Genomic DNA, 15,297 nt, shown 5'->3' on the forward strand with positions numbered 1-15,297 from the left:
TGAGCTACTTTATGCGCGTAAGAGCCAAAAAAGCATAAAAACCCATAAAATCAAAACATAGCAAGTAATTTCTTACATATGATTAAGATTTTAAATTATAACCACTTCAACACAATGATATATACCAAATAGTGTTGTAGGCCAAGTTTGTTGCAAAACAAACCATGTTTGAGCTACTTTATGCGCGAAAGTGCCAAAAAAGCTTAAAAACCCATAAAATCGCAACTTAACACGTAATTTCAAGCATATTACTATGATTTTAAATTCCAACAACTTTAATACAATCATATATTCGAAATAGTGCTATGTGCCAAGTTTCTTGCAAAACAAACCAAGTTTCAGCTACTTTATGCGCGAAAGTGCCAGAAAAGCATAAAACCATAAAATCGCAACTTCGCACTTAATTTCTAGCATATGACTATGATTTTCTATTGTCACTACTTTAACACAATAATATATACCAAATAGTATTGTCTGCCAAGTTTCGTGCGAAACAAACCAAGTTTCAGCTAGTTTATGCGCAAAACTGCCAAAAAAGCTTAAAACCCATAAAATCAAAACTTAGCACGTAATTTATAGCATATATATTTTTTCATTCTATCCACTTCAACACAATAATATATACCAAATAGTGTGGAGTTCCATGTTTCGTGCAAAGGAAACCAAGTTTGAGCTACTTTATACGCGAAAGTACCAAAAAAGTTTAAAAATCAATAAAATCGCAACTTAGAGCGTAATTTCTAGCATATGCCTATGATTTTCAATTCTAACCACTTTAGCACAATAATATATACCAAATATTATTCTGTGCAAAGTTTCGTTAAAACAAACCAAGTTTGAGCTACTTTATGTGCGAAAATGCCAAAAAAGCTTACAAACCCATGAAATCGAAACTTAGCACGGTATTTCTAGCATATCACTATGATTTTCAATTATAACCATTTCAACACAATAATATATACCAAATGTGTTGTGTGCGAAGTTTCGTGCAAAGGAATCCAAGTTTAAGATACTTTATACGCGAAAGTACCAAAAAAGCTTAAAAATCCATAAAATCGCAACTTAGAACGTAATTTCTAGCATTTGACTATGATTTTCGATTCTAACCTCTTTAGCAGAATAATATATACCAATTATTATTCTGTGCGAAGTTTCGTTAAAACAAACCAAGTTTGAGTTACTTTATGTGCGAAAATGCCAAAAAAGTTTACAAACCCATGAAATAGAAATTTAGCACGGAATTTCTAGCATATCACTATGATTTTCAATTATAACCATTTCAACACAATAATATATACCAAATAGTGTTGTGTGCCAAGTTTCGTGCAAATCAAACCAAGTTTGAGCTACTTTATGCGCGAAAGTGCCAAAAGCACTTAAAAACCCATGAAATCAAAACTTAGCACGAAATTTCTAGCATACGACTATGATTTTCAATTCTAACAATTTCAACACAATAATATATACCAAATAGTGTTGTGTGCCAAGTTTCGTGCAAAACAAACCAAGTTTGAGCTACTTTATGCGCTAAAGTGCCAAAAAAGCATAAAAACCCATAAAATCGCAACTTAGCACTTAATTTCTAGCATATGACTATGATTTTCTATTCTCACCACTTTAACACAATAATATATACCAAATAGTGTTGTCTGCCAAGTTTCATGCAAAACAAACCAAGTTTGAGCTACTTTATGTGCGAAAGTGGCAAAATAGCTTACGAACCAATGAAATCGAAACTTTGTACGGAATTTCTAGCATATGACTATGATTTTAACACTATAATATCTACCAAATAGTTTTTTGAGCCAAGTTTCGTGCAAAACAAACCACGTTTGAGCTACTTTTTGCGCGAAAGTGCCTAAAAACCATAAAAACCCATAAAATCGCAACTTAGCACTTAACTTCTTGCATATGACTATGATATTCTATTCTCACCACTTTAACACAATAATATATACCAAATAGTATTGTGCGCCAAGTTTCATGCATAACGAACCGAGTTTGAGCTACTTTATGCGCGTAAGAGCCAAAAGAGCTTAAACACCCATAAAATCAAAACTTAGCTAGTAATTTCTTACATATGACTATGATTTTAAATTATAAGCACTTCAACACAATGATATATACTAAATAGTGTTGTATCCCAAGTTTGTTGCAAAAAAAACCATGCTTGAGCTACTTTATGCGCGAAAGGGCCAAAAAAGCTTAAAAACCCATAAAATCGCAACTTAACACGTAATTTCAAGCATATTACTATGATTTTCAATTCCAACAACTTCAATACAATCATATATACCAAATAGTGCTATGTGCCAAGTTTCGTGCAAAACAAACCAAGTTTACTTCATGCGCGAAAGTGCCAAAAAAGCATAAAAACCCATAAAATCGCAACTTAGTACTTCATTTCTAGCATATGACAATGATTTTCTATTCTCACCACTTTAACACAATAATATATACCAAATAGTGTTGTCTGCCAAGTTTCGTGCAAAACAAACAAAGTTTCAGCTAGTTTATGCGCAAAAGGGCCAAAAAAGCTTAAAACCCATAAAATCGAAACTTAGCACGTAATTTATAGCATATAACTTTTTCCATTCTATCCACGTAAACACAATAATATATACCAAATAGTGTGGATTTCCATGTTTCGTGCAAAGGAAACCAAGTTTGAGCTACTTAATACGCGAAAGTACCAAAAAAGCTTAAAAATCCATAAAATCGCAACTTAGAACGTAATTTCTAGCATATGACTATGATTTTCAATTCTAACCACTTTAGCACAATAATATATACGAAACATTATTCTGTGCGAAGTTTCGTTAAAACAAACCAAGTTTGAGCTACTTTATGTGCGAAAATGCCAAAAAAGCTTACAAACCCATGAAATCGAAACTTAGCACGGAATATCTAGCATATCACTAAGATTTTAAATTCTAACCACTTCAACAAAATAATATATACCAAATAATGTTTTGTGTGAAGTTTCGGGTAAAACAAACCAAGTTTGAGCTACTTTATGTGCGAAAGTGGCAAAATAGCTTACGAACCAATGAAATCGAAACTTTGTACGGAATTTCTAGCATATGACTATGATTTTAACACTATAATATCTACCAAATAGTTTTTTGAGCCAAGTTTCGTGCAAAACAAACCACGTTTGAGCTACTTTTTGCGCGAAAGTGCCTAAAAACCATAAAAACCCATAAAATCGCAACTTAGCACTTAACTTCTTGCATATGACTATGATATTCTATTCTCACCACTTTAACACAATAATATATACCAAATAGTATTGTGCGCCAAGTTTCATGCATAACGAACCGAGTTTGAGCTACTTTATGCGCGTAAGAGCCAAAAGAGCTTAAACACCCATAAAATCAAAACTTAGCTAGTAATTTCTTACATATGACTATGATTTTAAATTATAAGCACTTCAACACAATGATATATACTAAATAGTGTTGTATCCCAAGTTTGTTGCAAAAAAAACCATGCTTGAGCTACTTTATGCGCGAAAGGGCCAAAAAAGCTTAAAAACCCATAAAATCGCAACTTAACACGTAATTTCAAGCATATTACTATGATTTTCAATTCCAACAACTTCAATACAATCATATATACCAAATAGTGCTATGTGCCAAGTTTCGTGCAAAACAAACCAAGTTTACTTCATGCGCGAAAGTGCCAAAAAAGCATAAAAACCCATAAAATCGCAACTTAGTACTTCATTTCTAGCATATGACAATGATTTTCTATTCTCACCACTTTAACACAATAATATATACCAAATAGTGTTGTCTGCCAAGTTTCGTGCAAAACAAACAAAGTTTCAGCTAGTTTATGCGCAAAAGGGCCAAAAAAGCTTAAAACCCATAAAATCGAAACTTAGCACGTAATTTATAGCATATAACTTTTTCCATTCTATCCACGTAAACACAATAATATATACCAAATAGTGTGGATTTCCATGTTTCGTGCAAAGGAAACCAAGTTTGAGCTACTTAATACGCGAAAGTACCAAAAAAGCTTAAAAATCCATAAAATCGCAACTTAGAACGTAATTTCTAGCATATGACTATGATTTTCAATTCTAACCACTTTAGCACAATAATATATACGAAACATTATTCTGTGCGAAGTTTCGTTAAAACAAACCAAGTTTGAGCTACTTTATGTGCGAAAATGCCAAAAAAGCTTACAAACCCATGAAATCGAAACTTAGCACGGAATATCTAGCATATCACTAAGATTTTAAATTCTAACCACTTCAACAAAATAATATATACCAAATAATGTTTTGTGTGAAGTTTCGGGTAAAACAAACCAAGTTTGAGCTACTTTATGTGCGAAAGTGGCAAAATAGCTTACGAACCAATGAAATCGAAACTTTGTACGGAATTTCTAGCATATGACTATGATTTTAACACTATAATATCTACCAAATAGTTTTTTGAGCCAAGTTTCGTGCAAAACAAACCACGTTTGAGCTACTTTTTGCGCGAAAGTGCCTAAAAACCATAAAAACCCATAAAATCGCAACTTAGCACTTAACTTCTTGCATATGACTATGATATTCTATTCTCACCACTTTAACACAATAATATATACCAAATAGTATTGTGCGCCAAGTTTCATGCATAACGAACCGAGTTTGAGCTACTTTATGCGCGTAAGAGCCAAAAGAGCTTAAACACCCATAAAATCAAAACTTAGCTAGTAATTTCTTACATATGACTATGATTTTAAATTATAAGCACTTCAACACAATGATATATACTAAATAGTGTTGTATCCCAAGTTTGTTGCAAAAAAAACCATGCTTGAGCTACTTTATGCGCGAAAGGGCCAAAAAAGCTTAAAAACCCATAAAATCGCAACTTAACACGTAATTTCAAGCATATTACTATGATTTTCAATTCCAACAACTTCAATACAATCATATATACCAAATAGTGCTATGTGCCAAGTTTCGTGCAAAACAAACCAAGTTTACTTCATGCGCGAAAGTGCCAAAAAAGCATAAAAACCCATAAAATCGCAACTTAGTACTTCATTTCTAGCATATGACAATGATTTTCTATTCTCACCACTTTAACACAATAATATATACCAAATAGTGTTGTCTGCCAAGTTTCGTGCAAAACAAACAAAGTTTCAGCTAGTTTATGCGCAAAAGGGCCAAAAAAGCTTAAAACCCATAAAATCGAAACTTAGCACGTAATTTATAGCATATAACTTTTTCCATTCTATCCACTTAAACACAATAATATATACCAAATAGTGTGGATTTCCATGTTTCGTGCAAAGGAAACCAAGTTTGAGCTACTTAATACGCGAAAGTACCAAAAAAGCTTAAAAATCCATAAAATCGCAACTTAGAACGTAATTTCTAGCATATGACTATGATTTTCAATTCTAACCAGTTTAGCACAATAATATATACGAAACATTATTCTGTGCGAAGTTTCGTTAAAACAAACCAAGTTTGAGCTACTTTATGTGCGAAAATGCCAAAAAAGCTTACAAACCCATGAAATCGAAACTTAGCACGGAATATCTAGCATATCACTAAGATTTTAAATTCTAACCACTTCAACAAAATAATATATACCAAATAATGTTTTGTGTGAAGTTTCGGGTAAAACAAACCAAGTTTGAGCTACTTTATGTGCGAAAGTGGCAAAATAGCTTACGAACCAATGAAATCGAAACTTTGTACGAAATTTCTAGCATATGACTATGATTTTAACACTATAATATCTACCAAATAGTTATGTGTGCCACGTTTCGTGCCAAACAAACCAAGTTTGAGCTACTTTATGCGCGAAAGTGCCAAAAAAGCATAAAAACCATAAAATCGCAACTTTGCTTTTAATTTCTAGCATATGACTATGATATTCTATTCTCACCACTTTAACACAATGATGTATACCAAATAGTGTTGTCTGCCATGTTTCGTGCGAAACAAACCAAGTTTCAGCTAGTTTATGCGCAAAAGTGCCAAAAAAGCTTAAAACCCATAAAATCAAAACTTAGCACGTAATTTATAGCATATATATTTTTTCATTCTATCCACTTCAACACAATAATATATTCCAAATAGTGTGGAGTTCCATGTTTCATGCAAAGGAAACCAAGTTTGAGCTACTTTATACGCGAAAGTAAAAAAAAATCTTAAAAATCCATAAAATCGCAACTTAGAGCGTAATTTATAGCATATGACTATGATTTTCAATACTAACCACTTTATGTGCGAAAATGACAAAAAAAGCATACAAACCCATGAAATCGAAACTTAGCACGGCGTTTCTAGCATATCACTATGATTTTCAATTATAACCATTTCAACACAATAATATATACCAAATGTGTTGTGTACCAAGTTTCATGTAAAGCAAACCAAGTTTGAGCTACTTTATGCGCGAAAGTGCCAAAAACGCTTAAAAACACATGAAATCAAAATTTAGCACGAAATTTCTAGTATATGACTGTGATTTTTAATTCTAACCATTTCAACACAATAATATATACCAAATAGTGTTGTGTGCCAAGTTTCGTGCAAAACAAACCAAGTTTGAGCTACTTTATGCGCGAAAGTGCCAAAAAACCATAAAAACCCATAAAATCGCAACTTAGCACTTAACTTCTTGCATATGACTATGATATTCTATTCTAACCACTTTAACACAATAATATATACCAAATAGTATTATGCGCCAAGTTTCATGCATAACGAGCCGAGTTTGAGCTACTTTATGCGCGTAAGAGCCAAAAAAGCTTAAAAACCCATAAAATCAAAACTTAGCAAGTAATTTCTTACATATGACTATGATTTTAAATTATAACCACTTCAACACAATGATATATACCAAATAGTGTTGTGTGCCAAGTTTGTTGCAAAACAAACCATGTTTGAGCTACTTTATGCGTGAAAGTGCTAAAAAAGCTTTAAAACCTTTAAAATCGCAACTTAACACGTAATTTCCAGCATATTACTATGATTTTCAATTCTAACCAGATCAATACAATAATATATACCAAATAGTGCTAGGTGCCAAGTTTCGTGCAAAACGAACCAAGTTTGAGCTACTTTATGCGCGAAAGTGCCAAAAAAGTATAAAAACCATAAAATCGCAACTTTTCTTTTAATTTCTAGCATATGACTATGATATTCTATTCTCACCACTTTAACACAATGATATATACCAAATAGTGTTGTCTGCCATGTTTCGTGCGAAACAAACCAAGTTTCAGCTAGTTTATGCGCAAAAGTGACAAAAAAGCTTAAAACCCATAAAATCAAAACTTAGCACGTAATTTATAGCATATAAATTTTTTCATTCTATCCACTTCAACAAAAAAATATATACCAAATAGTGTGGAGTTCCATGTTTTGTGCAAAGGAAACCAAGTTTGAGCTACTTTATACACGAAAGTACCAAAAAAGCTTAAAAATCCATAAAATCGCAACATAGAACGTAATTTCTAGCATATGACTATGATTTTCAATTCTAACCACTTCAACACAATAATATATACCAAATAATATTCTGTGCGAAGTTTCGTGCAAAACAAACCAAGTTTGAGCTACTTTATGTGCGAAAATGCCTAAAAAGCTTACGAACGCATGAAATCGAAACTTAGCACGAAATTTCTAGCATATGACTATGATTTTAAATTATAACCATTTCAACACAATAATATATACCAAATAAATTTGTGTGCCAAGTTTCGTGCAAAACTAACCAAGTTTGAGCTACTTTATGCGCGAAATTGCCAAAAACGCTTAAAAAACCCATGAAATCGAAACTTAGCACGAAATTTCTAGCATATGACTGTGATTTTCAATTCTATCCATTTCAACACAATAATATATACCAAATAGTGTTGTGTGCCATGTTTCTTGCAAAACGAATCGAGTTTTAGCTAGTTTATGCGCCTAAGAGCCAAAAAAGCTTAAAAACCGTAAAAATCGAAACTTAGTAAGTATTTTCTTGCATATGACTATGATTTTTAATTTTAAACACAATGATACATACCAAATTGGGTTGTGTGCCAAGTTTGTTGCAAAAAAAAAACATGTTTGAGCTACTATATGCGCGAAAGTGCCAAAATTGTTTAAAAACCCATAAAATCTCAACATAACACATAATTTTTAGCATATGACTATGATTTTAAATTATAACCACTTCAACACAATAATATATACCAAATAGTATTGTGTGCCAAGTTTCATGCAAAACAAACCAAGTTTAAGTTACTTTATGCGCAAAAGTGCCAAAAAAGCATAAAAAACCAATAAAATCGCAACTTAGGACTTTATTTCTAGTATATGACTATGATATTCTATTCTCACCACTTTAACACAATAATATATACCAAATAGTGTTATATGCCAAGTTTCGTGCAAAACAAACCAAATTTCAACTACTTTCAGTGCGAAAGTGCCAAAAAAGTTTTAAAACCCATAAAATCGCAACGTAGCAGTTAATTACTAACATATGAATTTTTCAATTCTAACCACTTCAACAAATAATATATACCAAGTAGTGTTGAGTGCCAAGTTTTGTGCAAAGGAAAACAAGGTTGAGCTACTTTATACGCGAAGGTGCCAAAAAAGCTAAAAAATCTATAAAATCCCAACTTAGAATGTAATTTCGAGCATACGACTACGATTTTCAATTCTAACAACTTCAACACAATAATATATAAAAAATTGTTTTCTGTGTGAAGTTTAGTGCAAAACAAACCATGTTTGAGCTACTTTATGTGCGAAAGTGCCAAAAAAGCTTACGAACCCTTGAAAACGAAACTTAGCACGAAATTTCTAGCATATGATTATGATTTTCAATTATAACCATTTCAACACAATAATATAAAAAACCAATAAAATCGCAACTTAGGACTTAATTTCTAGTATATGACTATGATATTCTATTCTCACCACTTTAACACAATAATATATACCAAATAGTGTTGTGTGCCAAGTTCGTGCAAAACAAACCAAGTTTGAGCTACTTTATACGCAAAAGAGCCAAAAAAGCATAAAAACCCCAAAAAATCACAAATTAGGACTTAATTTCTAGCATATGACTATGATTTTCTCTTCTCATCACTTCAACACAATAATATATACCAAATAGTGTTGAGTGCCATGTTTCGTGCAAAGGAAACCAAGTTTGAGCTACTTTATACGCGAAAGTGCCAAAAAAGCTTAAAAATCCATATAATCGCAACTTAGAACGTAATTTCTAGCATATGACTATGATTTTAAATTCTAACCACTTTAACACAAAAATGTATACCAAATGGTATTCTGTGCGAAGTTTCGTGCAAAACAAACCAAGTGTGAGCTACTTTATGTACGAAAGTGCTAAAAAAAGCTTACGAACCCATGAATTCAAAACTTATCACGGAATTTCTAGCATATGACTATTATTTTCAGTTATAACCATTTCAACACAATAATATATACCAAATAGTGTTTTGTGCCATGTTTCGTGCAAAACAAACCAAGTTTGAGCTACTTTATGCCCGAAAGTGCCAAAAAAGCTTACGAACCCATAAAATCGATACTTAGCACGATTTTTCTAGCATATGACTTTTTCAATTCTAACCTCTTCAACACAATAATACATACCAAATAGTGTTGAGTGCCAAGTTTCGATCAAAGGAAACCAATTTTGAGCTAGTTTATACGCGAAAGTGCCAAAAAAGCATAAAAATCCATAAAATCCCTACATACAACGTAATTTCTAACATATGAATATGATTTTCAATTCTAACCACATCTAAACAATAATATATACCAAATAGTGTTCCAAGTGAAGTTTCGTGCAATACAAACCAAGTTTTAGCCACTTTATGTGCGAAAGTGCCAAAAAAGCTTACGAACCCATGAAATCGATACTTAGCACAGACTTTATAGCATATGACTATGATTTTAAATTATAACCATTTCAATAAAATAATATATACCAAATAGTGTTGTGTGTCATGTTTCGTGCAAAATAAACTAAGTTAGAGCTACTCTATGCGCGAAAGTGCCAAAAAAACTTAAAAACAATTAAAATCGCAACTTAGCACGTAAGTTCTAGCATATGATGATTATTTTCAATTATAAAACCTTCAACACTATAAACAGTACCAAATAGTGTTGTGTGCCAAGTTTCAAGCAGAACAAACCAAGTTTTAGCTACTTTGTGCGCGTAAGTGCCAAAAAACTTAAAAAACCCATCAAATAAAAACTTAGCAAGTAATTTCTTGCATATGAGCAAGATTTTAAATTATAACCACTTCAACACAATGACATATTCCAAATAGTGTTATGTGTCAAGTTTCTTGCAAAACAAACGATGTTTGAGCTACTTTATGCGCGAAAGTGCCAAAAAAGAATAAAAACCCATAAAATCACAACTTAGCACATAATTTCGAGCATATGACTATAATTTTCTATTCTCACCACTTTAACGCAATAATATATACCAAATAGTGTTCTCTGCCAAGTTTCGTGCTAAACAAACCAAGTTTCAGCTACTTTATGCGCAAAAGTGCAAAAAAAAGCTTAAAAACAAATAAAATCGCAACTTAGTACGTAAGTTCTAGCATATGACTATGATTTTCAATTATAAAACCTTCAACACTATAAAATATACCAAATAGTGTTGTGTGCCAAGTTTCAGGCAAAACAAACCAAGTTTGAGCTACTTTATGCGCGTAAGTGCCAAAAACTTAAAAACCCAAAAAATCAAAACAATGACTAAGATTTTAAATTATAACCACTACAAAACAATGACACATACCAAATAGTGTTGTGTGCCATGTTTCGTGCAAAACAAACGATGTTTGAGCTACTTAATACGCGAAAGTGCCAAAAAAGCATAAAAACCCAAAAAACCGCAACTTAGCATTTAATTTCTAGCATATGACTATGATTTTCTCCTCTCACCACTTTAACACAATAATATATACCAAATAGTTTTGTGTGCCAAGTCTCGTGCAAAACAAACGATGTTTGAGCTACTTTATGCGTGAAAGTGCCAAAACAGCTTAAAAACCCATAAAATTGAAACTTCGCACGTAATTTCTCGCATATGACTTTTGCAATTCTAACCACTTCAACACAATAATATATACCAAATACTATTGAATGCCAAGTTTCGTGCAAAGGAAACCAAGTTTGAGCAACTTTACACGCGAAAGTGCCAAAAAAGCTTGAAAATCTATAAAATCGTAACTTAGAATGTAATTTCTAGCATATGACTATGATTTTCAATTCTAACCACTTTAACATAATAATATATACCACAAGGTGTTTTGTGCAAAGTTTCGTGCTAAACAAACCAAGTTTGAGCTACTTTATGTACGAAAGTGCCAAAAAAGCTTACTAACCCATGAATTCGTAAATTAGCACGGATTTTCTAGCATATGACTATTAATTTCAATTATAACCATTTCAACACAATAAAATATACCAAACAGTGTTGTGTGCCAAGATTCGTGCAAAACAAACAAAGTTTGAGCTACTTTATGCCCGAAAGTGCCAAAAAAGCTTACGAACCCATAATATCGATACATAGCACGAAATTTCTAGCATATGACTTTTTCAATTCTAACCACTTCCACACAATAATATATACCAAATAGTGTTCTGTGTGAGGTTTCGTGCAAAACAAACCAAGTTTGAGCTACTTTATGTGGGAAAGTGCCAAAAAAAGCATAAGAACAATTAAAAACCCATAAAATATACCAAATAGTGTTGTGTGCCAAGTTTCGAGCAGAACAAACTAAGTTTGAGCTACTTTATGCGCGTAAGTGCCAAAAAACATAAAAACCCATAAAATCAAAACTTAGCATGTAATTTCTTGCTTATGAGCAAGATTTTAAATTATAACCACTTCAATACATTGACATATACCAAATAGTGTTGTGTGCCAAGTATCCTGCAAAACAAACGATGTTTGAGCTACTTTATGCGTGAAAGTGCCAAAAAAGCTTAAAAACCCATAAAATCGCAACATAACACGTAATATTTACTATAACCACTTCAACACAATAATATATAACAAATAGTGTTGTGTGCCAAGTTTCGTGCAAGACAAAAACAAGTGTTTGAGCTACTTTTTGCGCGAAAGTGCCAAAAAAGCATAAAAACCAATAAAATCACAACTTAGCACTTAATTTCGAGCATATGACTATGATTTTCTATTCTCACCACTTTAACACAATTATATATACCAATAAGTGTTGTCTGCCAATGATTTTCTATTCTCACAAAAAAAGATTACGAACCCATGAAATCGAAACATAGCACGGAATTTCTAGCATATGACTATGATTTTAAATTATAACCATTTCAATACAATAATATATACCAAATGGTGTTGTGTGCCAAATTTCGTGCAAAACAAACTAAGTTTGATCAACTTTATGCGGAAAATGCCAAAAACACTTAAAAACCCATGAAATCGTAACTTAGCACATAATTTCTAGCATATGACTATGATTTTAGATTCCAACCACTTCAACACAATAATATATACCAAATATTTTTTTGTGCCTAGTTTCAAGCAAAACAAACCAAGTTTAAGCTACTTTATGCGCAAAAGTGCCCAAATAGCTTAAAAACAATTAAAATCGCAACTTAGCACGTAAGTTCTAACATATGACTATGATTTTCAATTCTAACCACTTCAACAAAATAATATATACCAAATAATGTTCTGTGCGAAGTTTCGTGCAAAACAAACCAAGTTTGAGCTACTTTATGTGCGAAAGTGCCAAAATAGCTTACGAACCAATGAAATCGAAACTTAGCACGGAATTTCTAGCATATGACTATGATTTTAACAGTATAATATCTACCAAATAGTTTTGTGTCCCAAGTTTCGTGCAAAACAAACCAAGTTTGAGCTACTTTATGCGCGAAAGTGCCAAAAATCCATAAAAACCCATAAAATCGCAACATAGCACTTAATTTTTTGTATATGACTATGATAAGCTATTCTCACCACTTTAACACAATAATATATACCAAATAGTATTGTGCGCCAAGTTTCGTGCAAAACAAAACAAGTTTCAGCTACTTTATATGCGAAAGTGCCAAAAACGCTTAAAAACCCTTAAAATCGCAACTTATACGTAATTTCCTGCATATGACTATGATTTTCAAATAGAACCAGTTCAACGCCATAATATATACCAAATAGTTATGTTTGCCAAGTTTCGTGCAAAACAAACCAAGCTTAAGCTATTTTATGCGCGAAAGTGCCAAAAAAGCTTTAAAACAGTTAAAATCGCAAGTTAGCACGTAAGTTCTAGCATATGACTATGATTTTCAAATATAACCACTTCAACACTATAATATATACCAAATAGTGTTGTGTGCCAAGTTTCGTGCAAAACGAACCGAATTTGAGCTATTTTATGCATGTAAGAGCCAAAAAAGCTTAAAAACCTATAAAATCAAAACTTAGCAAGTAATTTCTGACATATGACTATGATTTTAAATTATAACCACTTCAACACAATGATATATACCAAATAGTATTGTGTGCCAAGTTTGTTGCAAAACAAACCATGTTTGAGCTACTTTATGCGCGAAAGTGCCAAATAAGCTTAAAAACCAATAAAATCGCAACATAACACGTAATTTTTAGCATATGACTATGATTTTCAATTATAACCACTTCAACACAATAATATATACCAAATAGTGTCGTGTGCCAAGTTTCGTGCAAAACAAACCAAGTTTGAGCTACTTTATGCGCGAAAGTGTCAAAAAAGCACAAAAACTAATAAAATCGCAACTTAGAACTTAATTTCTAGTGTATGACTATGATATTCTATTCTCACCACTCTATCAGAATAATATATACCAAATAGTGTTATGTGCCAAGTTTCGTGCAAAACAAACCAAGTTTCAGCTACTTTATGAGCGAAAGTGCCAAAAAAGCTTTGAAACCCATAAAATCACAACTTAGCACTTAATTTCTAGCATATGACTATGATTTTCAATTCGAACCACTTCAACACAATAATATATACCAAGTTTGAGCTACTTTATGTGCGAAAGAGCCAAAAAAGCTTACGAACCCATGAAAGCGAAACTTAGCACGGAATTTCTAGCATATGAGTATGATTTTCATTTATAACCATTTAAACACAATAATATATACCAAATAGTGTTTTGTGCCAAGTTTCGTGCTAAGCAAACCAAGTTTGAGTTACTTTATGCGCGAAAGTTCCAAAAACGCTTAAAAACCCATGAAATCGAAACTTAGCATGAAATTTCTAGCATTTGACTGTGATTTTGAATTCTAACCGTTTCAACACAATAATTTATACCAAATAGTGTTGTGTGCCAGGTTTCGTGCAAAACGAAGCAAGTTTGAGCTAGTTTATGCACCTAAGAGCCAAAAAAGCTTAAAAACCCATAAAATCGAAACTTAGCAAGTAATTTCTTGCATATGACTATAATTTTTAATTTTAACCACTTCAACACAATGATATATACCAAATAGTGTTGTGTGCCAAGTTTGTTGCAAAACAAACCATGTTTGAGCCACTTTATGCGCGAAAGTGCCAAAAATGCTTAAAAACCCATAAAATCGCAACATAACACGTAATTTTTAGCATATGAATATGATTTTCAATCATAACCACTTCAATACAATAATATATACCAAATAGTGTTGTGTGCCATGTTTCGTGCAAAACAAACAAAGTTTAAGCTACTTTATGCGCGAAAGTGCAAAAATAGTATAAAAACCAATAAAATCGCAGCATAGGACTTAATTTCTATTATATGACTATGATATTCTATTCTCACCACTTTAACACAATAATATATACCAAATAGTGTTATGTGCCAAGTTTCGTGCAAAAAAACCAAGATTCAGCTACTTTATGTGCGAAAGTGCCAAAAAAGCTTAAAAACCCATAAATTCGCAACTTAGCACTTAATTACTAGCATATGAAATTTTCAATTCTAACCACATCAACACAATAATATATACCTAATAGTGTTGAGTGCCAAGTTTCATGCAAAGGAAACCAAGTTACTTTATATGTGAAAGTGCCAAAAAAGCTTAAAAATTCATAAAATCGCAACTTGGAAACGTAATTTCTAGCATATAACGATGATTTTAAATTCTAACCATTTCAACAAAATAATATATACAAAATATTGTTCTGTGCGATGTTTCGTGCAAAACAAACGTAGTTTGAGCTACTTTATGTGCGAAAGTAAAAAAAAATCTTACGAACCCATGAAATCTAAACTTAGCACGGAATTTC

Source organism: Amaranthus tricolor, chromosome 14, assembly GCF_026212465.1.
Source record: "Amaranthus tricolor cultivar Red isolate AtriRed21 chromosome 14, ASM2621246v1, whole genome shotgun sequence".
NCBI classification, from domain to species: Eukaryota; Viridiplantae; Streptophyta; class Magnoliopsida; order Caryophyllales; family Amaranthaceae; genus Amaranthus; species Amaranthus tricolor.